Genomic DNA, 17280 nt, shown 5'->3' on the forward strand with positions numbered 1-17280 from the left:
AGAGGTACAGTCTTTAACATGGTTGGGAAGGTCATTCCACATTCTGGGCCCCTTGATTTGCAGAGCATTTCTAGTTTGATTAAGTCGTACTCTAGGAATATCAAAATTGTATTTATTTCTGGTGTGGTGCTCATGGGTTCTGTTACAACCTTCTATGAAGCTTTTGAGATCAGGATTGGCATTATAGTTTAGCGTTTTATATATGTATAATACACATGAGAGAATGTGCAGTGACTTAATATCTAACATATTCAGAGATTTGAGTAGGGGTACCGAGTGATGTCTGGGGCCAGAGTCGGATATTGTTCTTATAGCAGCTTTGTGTTGGGTAATTAGAGGACGTAAGTGATTTTGGGTAGTAGAACCCCAAGCACAAATACCATAGTTGAGATAAGGATAGATAAGGGAGTAATAGAGAGTCACCAGGGCAGGGCGTGGTACATAATATCTGATCTTAGAAAGAATGCCCACAGTTTTTGAAACTTTTTTTGATATATTTAGAATGTGTCCCTGGAAATTCAGCTTGTGGTCAATGAGAATGCCAAGGAATTTGCCATCTAATTTGTTACAAATTTGGGTATTGTTTATTTTGAGATTTATTTGACTAGAGGATTTATTGCCAAACAGAATATAGAAAGTTTTGTCAATGTTAAGGGTGAGTTTGTTGGCAGTTAGCCAAAGATGGACTTTATTTAGCTCAGTATTTACTGTGGCATTTAGAGCAAGAGGGTCAGGACTGGAGTAAATGAAGGTTGTGTCGTCAGCAAATAGAATTGGTTTGAGGTGTTGGGAGGCATTTGGAAGGTCATTAATGTAGATGAGAAAGAGGAGAGGGCCAAGTATGCTGCCCTGAGGAACACCAATGTTGATGGGTAGGGTGGGAGAAATTGTATTATTCACAGAAACATATTGGAGCCTGTCAGTAAGGTAGGACTCGAGGTATTGTAGGGAGTGTCCTCTGACTCCATAATGATGTAATTTAAGAAGAAGGTTATGGTGGTTGACAGTATCAAAAGCTTTACGCAGGTCCACAAATAACCCAACAGGGAACTCATTTTTATCAAGAGCTGTATGAATCGAGTTAAACATACTAATAAGTGCATCGTTAGTGCTTTATTTGGGTCTGAAGCCATATTGGCAAGGGCTAAGTATATTGAGTTTGGCTAGATATGAGTAAAGCTGCTTATATATTAGTTTTTCAAAAATTTTTGACAAGTTTGGCAGGATTGATATAGGTCTGTAGTTGTTAACATCTGTGGGATCACCACATTTGTGGACAGGCGTTACTCTCGCTTTTTTTAGAATATCTGGAAAGGTTTGGAGTTCAAGTGACTTGTTGAAGAGCAAAGCAATAGCAGGGGCTAAAGATCTGGAGGTTTTTTTGTAAATTAAAGTTGGTATCTCCTCAAGGGCACCAGACTTGGTTTTAAGGGAAAGGATTATCTCATTGACGTCAGTGGAGTTAATAGGCTTTAGGTACAGAGACTGTGGATAGTTACCTGTAAGATAGTCCTTAATGTCAGTACTGGAAGATGGAATATCATTTGCAAGGGATGAACCAATGGAAGAGAAGAACCTATTGAACTCAATAGCAGAATCAGAGGCTGAAAGCTGACCATCGTTATTAGACAGGAGAGTCGGTTTGTTATTTAAAGATTTCTTTGATCCCAATATTTGTGAAATTGTGCTCCAAGTTTGTTTAATGTTGCTCTTTATTTGGGTAAATTTATCTTCGTAGTATTTAGTTTTGGCTCGTCTAATTATCTTAGATAGCAATAATGAGTAATTCTTTGAGAATTCTTTGGAGACAATTCCTAACCTATACTTCTTCTCAAGGTCGTGTTTTTTGTTAATGGATTTCAGTATTCCCTTTGTAAGCCAAGGATTGTTAAGCCTTTTGCTTGTGACTTGTTTTGTAAGCCTAGGACAGTGGGTGTTATAAAGGCTAAGAGTTGTTTGTAGAAAAGATTGCACTGCTAGGTTGATGTCCCCTATGTTACCTAACTCGGACTCCCAGTTGACATTATCAGCAGCAGTTATAAAATTGTTTATAGCAGTTTCATTGTGCAGCCTAAAGCTTAACTCCCTTGTTTCTAGAGGTGGTTTGCTAATGTTAGTTAAGAGAAATGTGGGGTAATGGTCTGTAGTGCTATCGGTGATTATACCTGAAGTAAGCGGAGAGGTTATGTTGGTCCAGATGTGATCTAGAGTCGTGGCAGTGCTATCAGTGATTCTAGTAGGTCTAGTGATTAAGGGTATGAGGAAGCAGGAATTCATACAGTTGAGGAAGCTAACAGCAGTAGGGTGTTCTGGCTCGCAGAGGTCAATATTAAAGTCCCCTGCGATAATTAGGTGGTTTTTGTTCAGTCTGTTATCAAGTATTAGATTTCTAAGGTTTGAGTTGAATTCAGACACATCAGTGTTGGGAATTCTATAGACTGCACCCACAGACAGGACAGACTCGGCACCCTTGACTCTGAAGCTGGCGAAGATATACTCCCCATAGCAGTCTCTAGTTCTAATTTCTTTTAAGCATGTTAGTTCTTGGTGGTAGTAAAGAGCAGTGCCACCACCTCTCTGAAGTTGACGACAGTTGTGAATTGCTGAGTAGTTAGGCATGTTAAAGAGTTGAGTAGTATCCTCTTTCAACCATGTTTCAGTAAGTATAATAAAAGAGAATTTGTTGCCAATAGTTTCAATCAAGGCACTAACATCATCGAAGTGTTTACCTAGGGATCTAACGTTCAAATTGATTACAGAGATATTGTGATTATGAGTTAATACATTGTTTACATCATGTGCTGCAAAATATCTGCAATTTAGATCATTAAAGTGATTATTGTCATAGATAGTGGATAAGAGGTTAAGTTCTGGGTCTATACTTGTCTGCATAAAAAAAGCTGATTGCAGAATCAGCAATAAGTAGAAATAAGCTATAAAATAGGGAAAAATATATACACAATACTGTACAAAACAAACACAAAAGGGGCTTACAGGGGTACAATGGAGTAAGGGAGTATGGCTAGGCTAGGCAACCTAGGTAATAAATGAGATTAAAGAAAAAACATATAAACATGGACTATACAAAACACAAGATATAGAAATACAAAACAAAAAAATATAAGCAAGACTAAGCAATACAAAAAACAAATTGAGCAAAAATGAAAAAAAATGAGGTAGATTGCTTACGAGTACTCTCAGGTACACTGTAAGTAACAATTTGCAATTTGAGATGCAGGCAAAGCCAGGGGTACAATGGAGTAAGGGAGCATGGCGAGGCTAGGCAACCTAGGTAATAAATGAAATCAAAGAAAAGTTGAATAATAAACATAGGCAAATTTAAGCTAATGATTAATAACTATAGATAGTTCAGTAATGACTGTATAATTAAAAAGACCTGAAGAACTACTTAATACACTCAATTAAATAATTTCGGTAAATGACTAGGTAAGAGTAAGTTAAAAATTAAGTCAGAAAATGAACCAAGGAGACTTAGGATACCTAGCCCCACTAGTTGACAGGGGGTTAATTAAGTTAATTCATTGGGAATGATAAGGTGAGACAAACCACATTGGGAGAGGAAAGTGTTGAGGTTTTCTTCTTTAGTAATTGTAAACATTTTGCCCTCTGCGGTTTTTCTCACCTTTATCAGACCATCTCTAACGAAGCACTGATGAATCGCATCTGGGTTTTGTTGACGGATTTGACGCAGGCGGTAGAGGATTTGCTATCTGTTCCTGGTCAAGCACTCGTTGATGTATAATCCCTTTAGTACAAGCTTGGAGTAGTTTCCTCAGAATATTTTCTGGTATGTCAAGATGAGTACAGGCTGGATCACGATACACTCTGTCGGCTATCATCCCGATTGTCTCGACCACAGGTACGTTGGTAAACAGCGATACTACGTCCAACGAGGCTCTTATCCCTGTGGCCCGTGTGCCCCGCAGTAAGTCAACAAATTCCTTTGGAGACTTCAGGCTGAAGGCGCAAGGAACATAAGGAGTCAGCAGGCCGTTGAGTCGCTTCGCCAGTCTGTACGTGGGTGTGGGTATCTGGCTAATGATTGGCTGAAGGGGGTTTCCAGGCTTGTGTGTCTTGACATTTCCATACGCATATCCAGGTTTATATTCCACAATGATCTTTGGCAGGTGGAGTCCGGATTTCTTGGACCGGAAACTGTGAACGCGACATATGCGTTCACAGTTTCGATCAGTTTGTTGACCTTTGCTTTTAATTCGGCTGTAGTGTCCTTCGTTACCCTTTGGAACTTAGTTTGGTCAGAGAGTATGATGTTCATTTTCGCCAGATATTCGTCTTTTTTAAGAATGACATATATTGGCGACTTGTCACCTCTCCTGACAACTATCTCCTTGTTCTCACGAAGGCTTTTAGCTGCCGCTTTGAGCTCGGGGGACAGTATGGTGCTTCTGTAATTGCCTCGATTCTTTCCTCCTTCTGCAATAAGTTCTGCTTGTAAGGTATCTTTGGTAGTGACCTTCTTTTGTGTCTCGAGGTCGAATATGTCGTCCAACAGAATTTCCAACTCTACTTTCCGGGCCATCTCACTCGGTCTGGACATAACATGACAGTTTATGCCCAGATTTAGGAGAGTGACTTGGTCCTCAGTGAGGTTAATTCCTGCAAGGTTCAGGAAGCCATCTCTTGGTCGTGGAATTGCCATAGGTCCTCCATATAATGTTGTTAGTTTCTTGATAATCCTTGTTTCAGTGCTAAGGTGATGTTGGTCTGTGAGGATGTCGAGGTGTTGTTCATTGCGGGTACGGATACTTTCGTCGATGTTGTTATTTCTCCACTCGTTTGTAGCATGAAGTAGTTGCGTTTTGTTGTCTTTGATTTCATTCTCTGCCTTGTATATCTGATCACGAATCAGATCCTGGCGATATTTTATCAATACAATACAATACAATACAATTTTATTTAGGTAAGGTACATACATACAATAAATATTTACAAGGATTGTTTGACTTATAGGTAGAGCTAGTACATACAATGCCTAAAGCCACTATTACGCAAAGCGTTTCGGGCATGAAAGGCTTGAAGGCTTGATTCCTTGCTGCTGGGTCGTGCGCTTTAATATTAGTATATTTTGGTAGCAGTCTTTCCTGTAGACATATATTATTAAATATGATCGAAAAAGTAAGATTAATAATTCTAACACGAATTTTCTCAATCTTTCGTACATTTCTTTTCACTGTTGGAGGTAAATCAAAAATCAATTCTCCAAAATTCATTTTTTTTTTTTTTTATTTCTAGTCTGACGCGACACGAGCGCGTTTCGTAAAACTTATTACATTTTCAAAGAATTTAGTTTACAAATACACAACTGAATAGAACTTACGCATCTCCGATTTTATATCTACAATTGAGTGAGGTGGATGGGGTGAGGTGGCTTTAATAGGGTATTAATTTCATCAACACAAGACAGAACAAGAGGTGGCATTAATAGGGTATTAATTTCATCAACACAAGACAGAACACGAAACAATGGGTATTGAATAGAAGTGTTTGTAGAAAGCCTATTGGTCCATATTTCTTGATGCTTCTATTTTGGAGCGGAGTCTTAAGGTGGGTAGAATATAGTTGTGCATTAATTGGCTGTTGATTGCTGGTGTTGACTTCTTGATGTGTAGTGCCTCGCAAACGTTAAGCCGCCTGCTATCGCTGTATCTATCGATGATTTCTGTGTTGTTTACTAGGATTTCTCTGGCGATGGTTTGGTTGTGGGAAGAGATTATATGTTCCTTAATGGAGCCCTGTTGCTTATGCATCGTTAAACGCCTAGAAAGAGATGTTGTTGTCTTGCCTATATACTGGGTTTTTTGGAGCTTACAGTCCCCAAGAGGGCATTTGAAGGCATAGACGACGTTAGTCTCTTTTAAAGCGTTCTGTTTTGTGTCTGGAGAGTTTCTCATGAGTAAGCTGGCCGTTTTTCTAGTTTTATAGTAAATCGTCAGTTGTATCCTCTGGTTTTTGTCTGTAGGGATAACGTTTCTATTAACAATATCTTTCAGGACCCTTTCCTCCGTTTTATGAGCTGTGGAAAAGAAGTTCCTGTAAAATAGTCTAATAGGGGGTATAGGTGTTCTGTTAGTTGTCTCTTCAGAGGTTGCATGGCGTTTCACTTTCCTTCTTATGATGTCTTCGACGAAACCATTGGAGAAGCCGTTGTTGACTAGGACCTGCCTTACCCTACAGAGTTCTTCGTCGACTTGCTTCCATTCTGAGCTGTGGCTGAGAGCACGGTCGACATATGCGTTAACAACACTCCTCTTGTACCTGTCTGGGCAGTCGCTGTTGGCATTTAGGCACATTCCTATGTTCGTTTCCTTAGTGTAGACTGCAGTGTGGAAACCTCTGCTCTTTTCCATGACTGTTACATCTAGAAAGGGCAGCTTCCCATCCTTTTCCATCTCGTAAGTGAAACGCAGCACGGAACTCTGTTCAAATGCCTCCTTCAGCTCCTGCAGATGTCTGACATCAGGTACCTGTGTAAAAATGTCGTCAACATACCTGCGGTATATGGCCGGTTTCAGGTTCATGTCGACTAAGACTTTTTGCTCGATGGTACCCATGTAGAAGTTTGCAAACAGGACACCTAGGGGAGAACCCATAGCGACCCCATCTACTTGCTTATACATGTGCCCATCCGGGCTCAAGAAGGGTGCCTCTTTAGTACAAGCTTGGAGTAGTTTCCTCAGAATATTTTCTGGTATGTCAAGAGGAGTACAGGCTGGATCACGATACACTCTGTCGGCTATCATCCCGATTGTCTCGTCCACAGGTACGTTGGTAAACAGCGATTCTACGTCCAACGAGGCTCTTATCCCTGTGGCCCGTGTGCCCCGCAGTAAGTCAACAAATTCCTTTGGAGACTTCAGGCTGAAGGCGCAAGGAACATAAGGAGTCAGCAGGCCGTTGAGTCGCTTCACCAGTCTGTACGTGGGTGTGGGTATCTGGCTAATGATTGGCCGAAGGGGGTTTCCAGGCTTGTGTGTCTTGACATTTCCATACGCATATCCAGGTTTATATTCCACAATGATCTTTGGCAGGTGGAGTCCGGATTTCTTGGACCGGAAACTGTGAACGCGACATATGCGTTCACAGTTTCGATCAGTTTGTTGACCTTTGCTTTTAATTCGGCTGTAGTGTCCTTCATTACCCTTTGGAACTTAGTTTGGTCAGAGAGTATGATGTTCATTTTCGCCAGATATTCGTCTTTTTTAAGAATGACATATATTGGCGACTTGTCACCTCTCCTGACAACTATCTCCTTGTTCTCACGAAGGCTTTTAGCTGCCGCTTTGAGCTCGGGGGACAGTATGGTGCTTCTGTAATTGCCTCGATTCTTTCCTCCTTCTGCAATAAGTTCTGCTTGTAAGGTATCTTTGGTAGTGACCTTTTGTGTCTCGAGGTCGAATATGTCGTCCAACAGAATTTCCAACTCTACTTTCCGGGCTATCTCACTCGGTCTGGACATAACATGACAGTTTATGCCCAGATTTAGGAGAGTGACTTGGTCCTCAGTGAGGTTAATTCCTGCAAGGTTCAGGAAGCCATCTCTTGGTCGTGGAATTGCCATAGGTCCTCCATATAATGTTGTTAGTTTCTTGATAATCCTTGTTTCAGTGCTGAGGTGATGTTGGTCTGTGAGGATGTCGAGGTGTTGTTCAATGCGGGTACGGATACTTTCGTCGATGTTGCTATTTCTCCACTCGTTTGTAGCATGAAGTAGTTGCGTTTTGTTGTCTTTGATTTCATTCTCTGCCTTGTATATCTGATCACGAATCAGATCCTGGCGATATTTTATCGTGAAGGGTTGATTCCTTGCTGCTGGGTCGTGCGCTTTAATATTAGTATATTTTGGTAGCAGTCTTTCCTGTAGACATATGTTATTAAATATGACCGAAAAAGTAAGATTAATAATTCTAACACGAATTTTCTCAATCTTTCGTACATTTTTTTTTCACTGTTGGAGGTAAATCAAAAATCAATTCTCCAAAATTCATTTTTTTTTTTTTATTTCTAGTCTGACGCGACACGAGCTCGTTTCGTAAAACTTATTACATTTTCAAAGACTTTAGTTTACAAATACACAACTGAATAGAACTTACGCATCTCCGATTTTATATCTACATTTGAGTGAGGTGGATGGGGTGAGGTGGCTTTAATAGGGTATTAATTTCATCAACACAAGACAGAACAAGAGGTGGCATTAATAGGGTATTAATTTCATCAACACAAGACAGAACACGAAACAATGGGTATTGAATAGAAGTGTTTGTAGAAAGCCTATTGGTCCATATTTCTTAATGCTTCTATATTGGAGCGGAGTCTTGAGGTGGGTAGAATATAGTTGTGCATTAATTGGCTGTTGATTGCTAGTGTTGACTTCTTGATGTGTAGTGCCTCGCAAACGTCAAGCCGCCTGCTATCGCTGTATCTATCGATGATTTCTGTGTTGTTTACTAGGATTTCTCTGGCGATGGTTTGGTTGTGGGAAGAGATTATATGTTCCTTAATGGAGCCCTGTTGCTATGCATCGTTAAACGCCTAGAAAGAGATGTTGTTGTCTTGCCTATATACTGGGTTTTTTGGAGCTTACAGTCCCCAAGAGGGCATTTGAAGGCATAGACGACGTTAGTCTCTTTTAAAGCGTTCTGTTTTGTGTCTGGAGAGTTTCTCATGAGTAGGCTGGCCGTTTTTCTGGTTTTATAGTAAATCGTCAGTTGTATCCTCTGATTTTTGTCTGTAGGGATAACGTTTCTATTAACAATATCTTTCAGGACCCTTTCCTCCGTTTTATGAGCTGTGGAAAAGAAGTTCCTGTAAAATAGTCTAATAGGGGGTATAGGTGTTCTGTTAGTTGTCTTTTCAGAGGTTGCATGGCGTTTCACTTTCCTTCTTATGATGTCTTCGACGAAACCATTGGAGAAGCCGTTGTTGACTAGGACCTGCCTTACCCTACAGAGTTCTTCGTCGACTTGCTTCCATTCTGAGCTGTGGCTGAGAGCACGGTCGACATATGCGTTAACAACACTCCTCTTGTACCTGTCTGGGCAGTCGCTGTTGGCATTTAGGCACATTCCTATGTTCGTTTCCTTAGTGTAGACTGCAGTGTGGAAACCTCCGCTCTTTTCCATGACTGTTACATCTAAAAAGGGCAGCTTCCCATCCTTTTCCATCTCGTAAGTGAAACGCAGCACGGAACTCTGCTCAAATGCCTCCTTCAGCTCCTGCAGATGTCTGACATCAGGTACCTGTGTAAAAATGTCGTCAACATACCTGCAGTATATGGCCGGTTTCAAGTTCATGTCAACTAAGACTTTTTGCTCGATGGTACCCATGTAGAAGTTTGCAAACAGGACACCTAGGGGAGAACCCATGGCGACCCCATCTACTTGCTTATACATGTGCCCATCCGGGCTCAAGAAGGGTGCCTCTTTAGTACAAGCTTGGAGTAGTTTCCTCAGAATATTTTCTGGTATGTCAAGAGGAGTACAGGCTGGATCACGATACACTCTGTCGGCTATCATCCCGATTGTCTCGTCCACAGGTACGTTGGTAAACAGCGATTCTACGTCCAACGAGGCTCTTATCCCTGTGGCCCGTGTGCCCCGCAGTAAGTCAACAAATTCCTTTGGAGACTTCAGGCTGAAGGCGCAAGGAACATAAGGAGTCAGCAGGCCGTTGAGTCGCTTCGCCAGTCTGTACGTGGGTGTGGGTATCTGGCTAATGATTGGCCGAAGTGGGTTTCCAGGCTTGTGTGTCTTGACATTTCCATACGCATATCCAGGTTTATATTCCCCAATGATCTTTGGCAGGTGGAGTCCGGATTTCTTGGCGTTCACAGTTTCGATCAGTTTGTTGACCTTTGCTTTTAATTCGGCTGTAGTGTCCTTCGTTACCCTTTGGAACTTAGTTTGGTCAGAGAGTATGATGTTCATTTTCGCCAGATATTCGTCTTTTTTAAGAATGACATATATTGGCGACTTGTCACCTCTCCTGACAACTATCTCCTTGTTCTCACGAAGGCTTTTAGCTGCCGCTTTGAGCTCGGGGGACAGTATAGTGCTTCTGTAATTGCCTCGATTCTTTCCTCCATCTGCAATAAGTTCTGCTTGTAAGGTATCTTTGGTAGTGACCTTCTTTTGTGTCTCGAGGTCGAATATGTCGTCCAACAGAATTTCCAACTCTACTTTCCGGGCCATCTCACTCGGTCTGGACATAACATGACAGCTTATGCCCAGATTTTGGAGAGTGACTTGGTCCTCAGTGAGGTTATTTCCTGCAAGGTTCAGGAAGCCATCTCTTGGTCGTGGAATTGCCATAGGTCCTCCATATAATGTTGTTAGTTTCTTGATAATCCTTGTTTCAGTGCTGAGGTGATGTTGGTCTGTGAGGATGTCGAGGTGTTGTTCAATGCGGGTACGGATACTTTCGTCGATGTTGCTATTTCTCCACTCGTTTGTAGCATGAAGTAGTTGTAGCATGAAGTATATATATATATATATATATATATATATATATATATATATATATATATATATATATATATATATATATATATATATATATATATATATATATATATATATATATATATATATATATATATATATATTTATATATATATATATATATATATATATATATATATATATATATATATATATATATATATATATATATATATATATATATGTATATATATTTTGTGACGATAATCTCTTTCTAGAGAGATTGAGCCTGCTCTTCTCTACTTAAAGTTACGTTCAGTTAACAAGTATTAGATGATACATTCAAGATACGTCCACCGGTAGCACAAAACGTTTTGACCAGAAGGGAAAACGTACCCAAAATGCCCCCTACTCCACACACCCTCCACCCCGGCTTGTCGTCAAACCAGCAAACCATAACAGCCTGCTTGCTCCTGATTGGTGACTCGCCGACCGCGCACCTGCACACTGCACCTCCGCGCCATCTACCTGAATCGACGTCGGAGCCCTGACCAGCTATCAACTTCAGAATATTCTTTGTGCTCTTAAAGTTGACATCTCTCTCTGGCATACTAAGTTCACTGGCTTGTATACGAAGAGAGGTCTCAGCCATAGCAGATATTCTCAGCACCATTTTTCCCTTTCACCATTATACTATTGTGTCTCACATTGTTTTTGCATTTATCTTTGTCATTTTATTACACCAGTCATTTACCCGAGATTTGTCTTTATTTTCATTTATGTTTAAAGTAAATATATTTAAGTTTCATTGTTCATACTTTGTGTTTTATGTGTTCCTCCCTCTAACTTACCACAGACAACAGGCAATTAAGCAGTCTATCTTTTTGTTTTATGTGTGACCAGGCATTGACTCCTGCCATTGGAGAACTGCCGAACATCTACACTCAAACACTTTCCCGTCACAATATATATATATATATATATATATGTATATATATATATATATATATATATATATATATATATATATATATATATATATATATATATATATATATATATATATATATATATATATATATATATGTGTGTGTGTGTGTGTGTGTGTGTGTGTGTGTTATTAAATATGACCGAAAAAGTAAGATTAATAATTCTAACACGAATTTTCTACCCACTTCAAGACTCCGCTACAATATAGAAGCATCAAGAAATATGGGCCAATAGGCCCTCTGAAATTACTTCTATTCCTACCTTCAATACCCATTGTTTCGTGTTCTGGCTTGTGTTGAAAGTTTGTTTTCACCTCATCCAAAAATGTTGTAACATATCACCTCACCCAAATGCAGGTATAAAAAATCGAAGATGTTTAAGCTCTATTCAGTTATAGTTGTGTGTGTGTGTGTAAACTAAAGTCTTTGGAAATGTAATAAGTTTTACGAAACGCACTCAAGTGTCGCATCAGACTAGAAATAAAAATGACTTTTGGAGAATTGATTTTTCAATTACCATCAACAGTGAAAAGCAAAATAAGAAAGATCGAGAAAATTCGTATTAGAATTATTAATCTTACTTTTTCGGTCATATTTAATAATATATGTATACAGGAAAGACTGCTACCAAAATATACAATAGTGGCTGCTAGTGTATCTACAACTGTGGCTGCTAGTATATCTACAACTGTGGCTGCTAGTGTGAGATTTTTCTCTACGCCTACCTCCCTTAAGAGGTGGACTACAAGTTTAAAGTCTGCTCACGGCAGTTAAGCATGAGTCCAGCAGAATAAGGAAAAGCGGGAGCAAACCGCCAGGCCTCCACCACCAAGGGTGAAAACCTGTCCACAATAGGCCGCTGGCTCCTCCTAGTTAAACAGGACGTTAAAACTAATAAAGGGTAACCGACGGGTTCTCACAATCAAATATTTATATTTGAAGTGGCGCTATGAATTGGAATTCGAATTCCCAAGAACAGCCGCCTTATCAAGATCACATCAACATTTAATAATATGCAGAAATATGGTGGAATAATATGGTTGAAGGGTTGACATCAAAGACTGTTTTCTACAACATAACAATTTATTAAAAACAAGAGACTAACTACTACATTACCGAGTTTACGTTACGTTAATGTCAATCCAGTGGCACGATAACAAACAGCTAAATAGCAACCCTTGCTGTGAGGCTGCATACTGAACTAACCTGAACACAGGTGTGCCTACTGATGACGCAATATTGCAAAACAAAGAAAAATATCACAGACTAAGTTACACCACAGCGAATGGTTACGTTATTGTACATCAAGTGGCATTTGCAACACAGCTATTCAACAGCCCCTCGAGAAGTGACAGCTGGCTCCATCTTGCTGACACTTCGGGCTGACAACATGAACTAACTGAACAAATGAAGGATCCACTGAAACAAAGACACAAGCAGGCAATCAATAGTGTCTTGGTTTCCCTGACAGTTACTATAATCACAAGCTTAGGGGTCCTCCCGCCCCCCAGGAGAGACCCACGTAACTAGGCGGAAGTCTAACAGTGACTCCCCCCTATCACAACCCCGTGTGAACACTCTTTGCAACTCCCACTAAGAAGTTGCCCTGTTGTAACCCGATATACCGACAGGCAAGGCGGGATTCTGGGACACAGCTCCACAGATCCCTAGATGGCTCTACTCTCGTCACCAGACGACAACCAAAAGAAATTGCCTGAAGTGATTAATTACGTTAATTGACTGATCGCAGCAGTCAGCAACAAAGTACCACGGTAATCACAAACAATTGTCTCCCACTAGACAACAACATGATGATACTCTACGTTAATCTTTAACACTTGTCTCTCTCTTGTTAACAATAACTCAACATATTACACCACACTTGACTCCTTGCAAGTATTCAGTGAGTAATTCTCAATTAAGGTCAAACGGACCACTAATTACATCCCCATTGAGTTACGTTAACTAAGCCTACCCTAACTTGGTAGCTTCTCCACAGTCTGTGTCAAAAAATTATGAGTGAGTGTTAATTACCCTAATTAACCCACTAATTACTAAGCCATTAATTAACTGTCACCAGGTCCGATAATTAATCATCCATAAATACGTCTCACTCCGCACTGCCAAAGCAGGTCTCATCAAACAAGCCGTCTCCGAACAGTCTCCGTGGTGTAGTGGTAAGACACTCGCCTGGCGTTCCGCGAGCGCTCAACGTCATGGGTTCGTATCCTGGACGGGGAGGAATTACTGGGCGCAATTCCTTAACTGTAGCCTCTGTTTAACGCAACAGTAAAATGTGTACTTGGATGAAAAAACGATTCTTCGCGGCGGGGATCGTATTCCAGTGACCTGCCCGAAACGCTACGCATACTAGTGGCTGTACAAGAATGTAACAACTCTTGTATATATCTCAAAAAAAAAACACTGTGAATTCACGGGAAAGGAGTTAATTACCCTAATTAACAAGATGTGCCAATAATCCACTGTCCTCAGACAGAATATGATTAATACAACGATTTATGCTAGCTCCATGACCTCGCTTTACCGAGTCACCGGAGCTCTCCAATGCTAATTACTCCACTAATTGGCATGAGCCACTAATTGCTATTCCCCTGAAAGGTAATTAGTCTCGAGCATATTACGTTAACACAAATACTGACAGACTCTGACAGAACCTCTCCCACTACGTGAATTCATGATGAGAAGGCTAATTACATAATTAGCTAGAGTGGTCAATTAACTGTCACATGGACAATTAATTGCTCCTGAGACGTATCTCATTATAGCTCAACACTGTTTCTCTTAACAGCCCCCACTCACTCTCCAATACTAAGTGTGCACCCCTTATCCAGTTAATTACCCCTTAATTAACTCACTGAATCCTTAAGTCTAAAGATAACATAATTAAGATAACATAACTTAAAGAAACAAAGTAACCCCAGCGTTACATAGGTCACACTATAATGACATGCAACAACATATCAGCACTACCCACATATAGTTGCAGCACTGCAACTCGCTAATTACGGTGCCCACACAATAAAAACACACGGTTGTGCAACACACACACGTATACTAATATTACTGCCCCTCTCCCTCTTTTACTTCTTGCACCCGCTTGCAAAGGAATACTGTGAACACACACATACCTCAGCCAGGCAATTAACCCATCAATTGCCTGCTCTCATTAAGTACTGAAAATTCCCCTGAATAATCCTAGAGGTCCCTTAAACCCTCAACACAGTTCCTGGGGCAATAATATTGTATAAACTGATAACAAAACTGCACAAACCTGCAACATAATGATGCCGTCAGCATACCCCACATGCTAATGACATCATTAGGCAATCAGTCAGCAATCACCTCTACTGATTTACCACTCAACACAGTACATAAACATGCAAATGAACACATAGAAATGGCCTTCACATACTCTCTGAAAATTATATCACCAAGTAGTGTGCATCTACCTACACAGACTTCAGGAGTCCCACTGACATCCCTGTCTACCTCTAATGATTATAATATTACTGTACTCTATGGCATTAATCCAGCCTGAACCTGCCTGATTATATAGAATCGACAGGCTGGATCACTTATATGATAAATCTCTACACTGACTGGTTTACATACTCTAGTCAGTCTACTAACATACAGTGTGGTCCCGTGTATAATATCTATCTCCAGGTACCGCCCCTACCCGACACCTGGATTCCACTGACAGCTGCCCCCCAGCTGTTTTCTCACTGTAACAAACTTTTATTGTACTCACGGCTCCTTTCTACTGCATTCTTTCCCTTATTTCTCCTCATTACCAAAGTTACTACCACACTTAGCTGGCTTGCTCCTCATGCGTCGACAAGATGTGGCCCTAGGCTGTCCCGGGAAAGTGGCCAAGGCATGTGGCCAAGGCAGGTGGCCACAGCGCCCCTCCCGAGCTGAGAGAGAGGGGTTTTGGGTGGCCTGGGGTGGGTGGCCTGGGTGGCTTGAGTGGCGCATGTCGTCATACCACCCTACCGGCCGGGCTGGCGGCGCGGGGTGGTGTTTGCCTGGGTGGGTGGCTTCCACCCGCGGGCGGGCGGGCGCGCACATGGGTGCCGCCCACAGGAGTACCCACGCGGCTGGGGAATCTCCACCCCATCACTCTAGAACCCTTCTTTGTTCTACACTGGGGTGACAATGACTGGTGGCGTCCCCATACTGACGCAGCCTGGAGGAATGCAAAGTCCAACATGGGCCTGCAATATCACATACGCGTACACTGCCCAACATCAATTGTCCATTGCCACTAGACACGATACTCTCACACCTGTTACACCCTGAGGCTCTGCCAGCCTGCCTCATGCGTTCACACAGTCAACTGTCTCTTAGCTTTTTACTGTTTCTTCCATAAATCCCTGGCCCCAATTCACTGAATTGGGCCTTGACACAACCCCTGATGGCAGGAGTGCCACCAATCGAGTAATTTGGACGACAGAAGCGATTAACAGGGGGTGGAGGCGGCAAGCGTGCCACCCCCACCCAAACACCTCTTCCTTCCCTGGCCGCCCAATTCAAACTGAAGATTTCGCAGGCTAAAGGACACCAGATACCCATACCTTCTCCCTACAATGCCTAGGCCAATCAGCTTGGAGCCGGCACAGCTAATCGTGCAAGGCCCAATCAGAGTTGTTCGCGCCAAAACTAGGCTTGGACCACACGTGCGGGACCCAATCATATGCCTCCGTCACCCTCGGCGTCTTGTGACGTCACAAGGAGGAGGAGGCCTAAGGAGAGTGGCGTGATGTCTCCCATGTGGGGGGGGGGCAACGTTCACTCCGCTCTCCCCCCCCCCACCTCTCACGGTTTTAGTCCAAGTAACTCACATTCTACTTCACAGAAACAGGAAAATCTCTGTAATTCTCTCTACAGAGCAATCACAGACTTCTAACTACTCTCAGGTGATAGTTCTTGACATAAGCTTTCATTCAACACCCAACAAGCATATGTTATTTTGAAAGCTTCAGTTTCTAGAGTGTCTAGCCTACTCTAGAAACTAGGAAAAACCTAGCTGAGGGATCTAGATCCCTCACAGCCAGTATATCCACAACTGTGGCTGCTAGTGTATCCACAACTGCATCTCTTAGTGTATCTACAAGTGTATCTACGCACGACCCAGCAGCAAGGAATCAAGCCTTCACGATAAAATATCGCCAAGATCTGATTCGTAATCAGATATACAAGGCAGAAAATGAAATCCAAGAACACAAAGCGCAACTACTTCATGCAACGAACGAATGGAGAAACAGCAAAATCGACGAAAGTCTCCGTACTCGCATCGAGCAATAGCTCGACATCCTCACAGACCGACATCACCTCAGCACTGAAACAAGGATAATCAAGAAACTAACAACGTTATATAGAGGACCTATGGCAATTCCATGACAAGGTGACGGCTTCCTGAACCTTGCAGGAATCAACCTCACTGAGCACCAAGTCACTCCTAAATCTGGGTATAAACTGTCACGTTGTAGCCAGACCAAGTGAGATGGCCCGGAAAGTGGAGTTGGAGATTCTGTTGGACGACATATTCGACCTCCTCGAGACACAAAAGAAGGTCACCACCAAAGACACCTTACAAGCAGAACTTATTGCGGAAGGAGGAAAGAATCGAGGCAACTACAGCAGCACCATACTGTCCCCCGAGCTCAAAGCGGAAGCTAAGAGCCTTCGTGAGAACAAGGAAATAGTTGTCAGGAGAGGTGACAAGTCGCCAATATACGTCATTCTTAAAAAAGACGAATATCTGGCGAAAATGAACCTCATACTCTCTG

Source organism: Procambarus clarkii, chromosome 38 (assembly GCF_040958095.1).
Source record: "Procambarus clarkii isolate CNS0578487 chromosome 38, FALCON_Pclarkii_2.0, whole genome shotgun sequence".
Classification (NCBI taxonomy): Eukaryota; Metazoa; Arthropoda; class Malacostraca; order Decapoda; family Cambaridae; genus Procambarus; species Procambarus clarkii.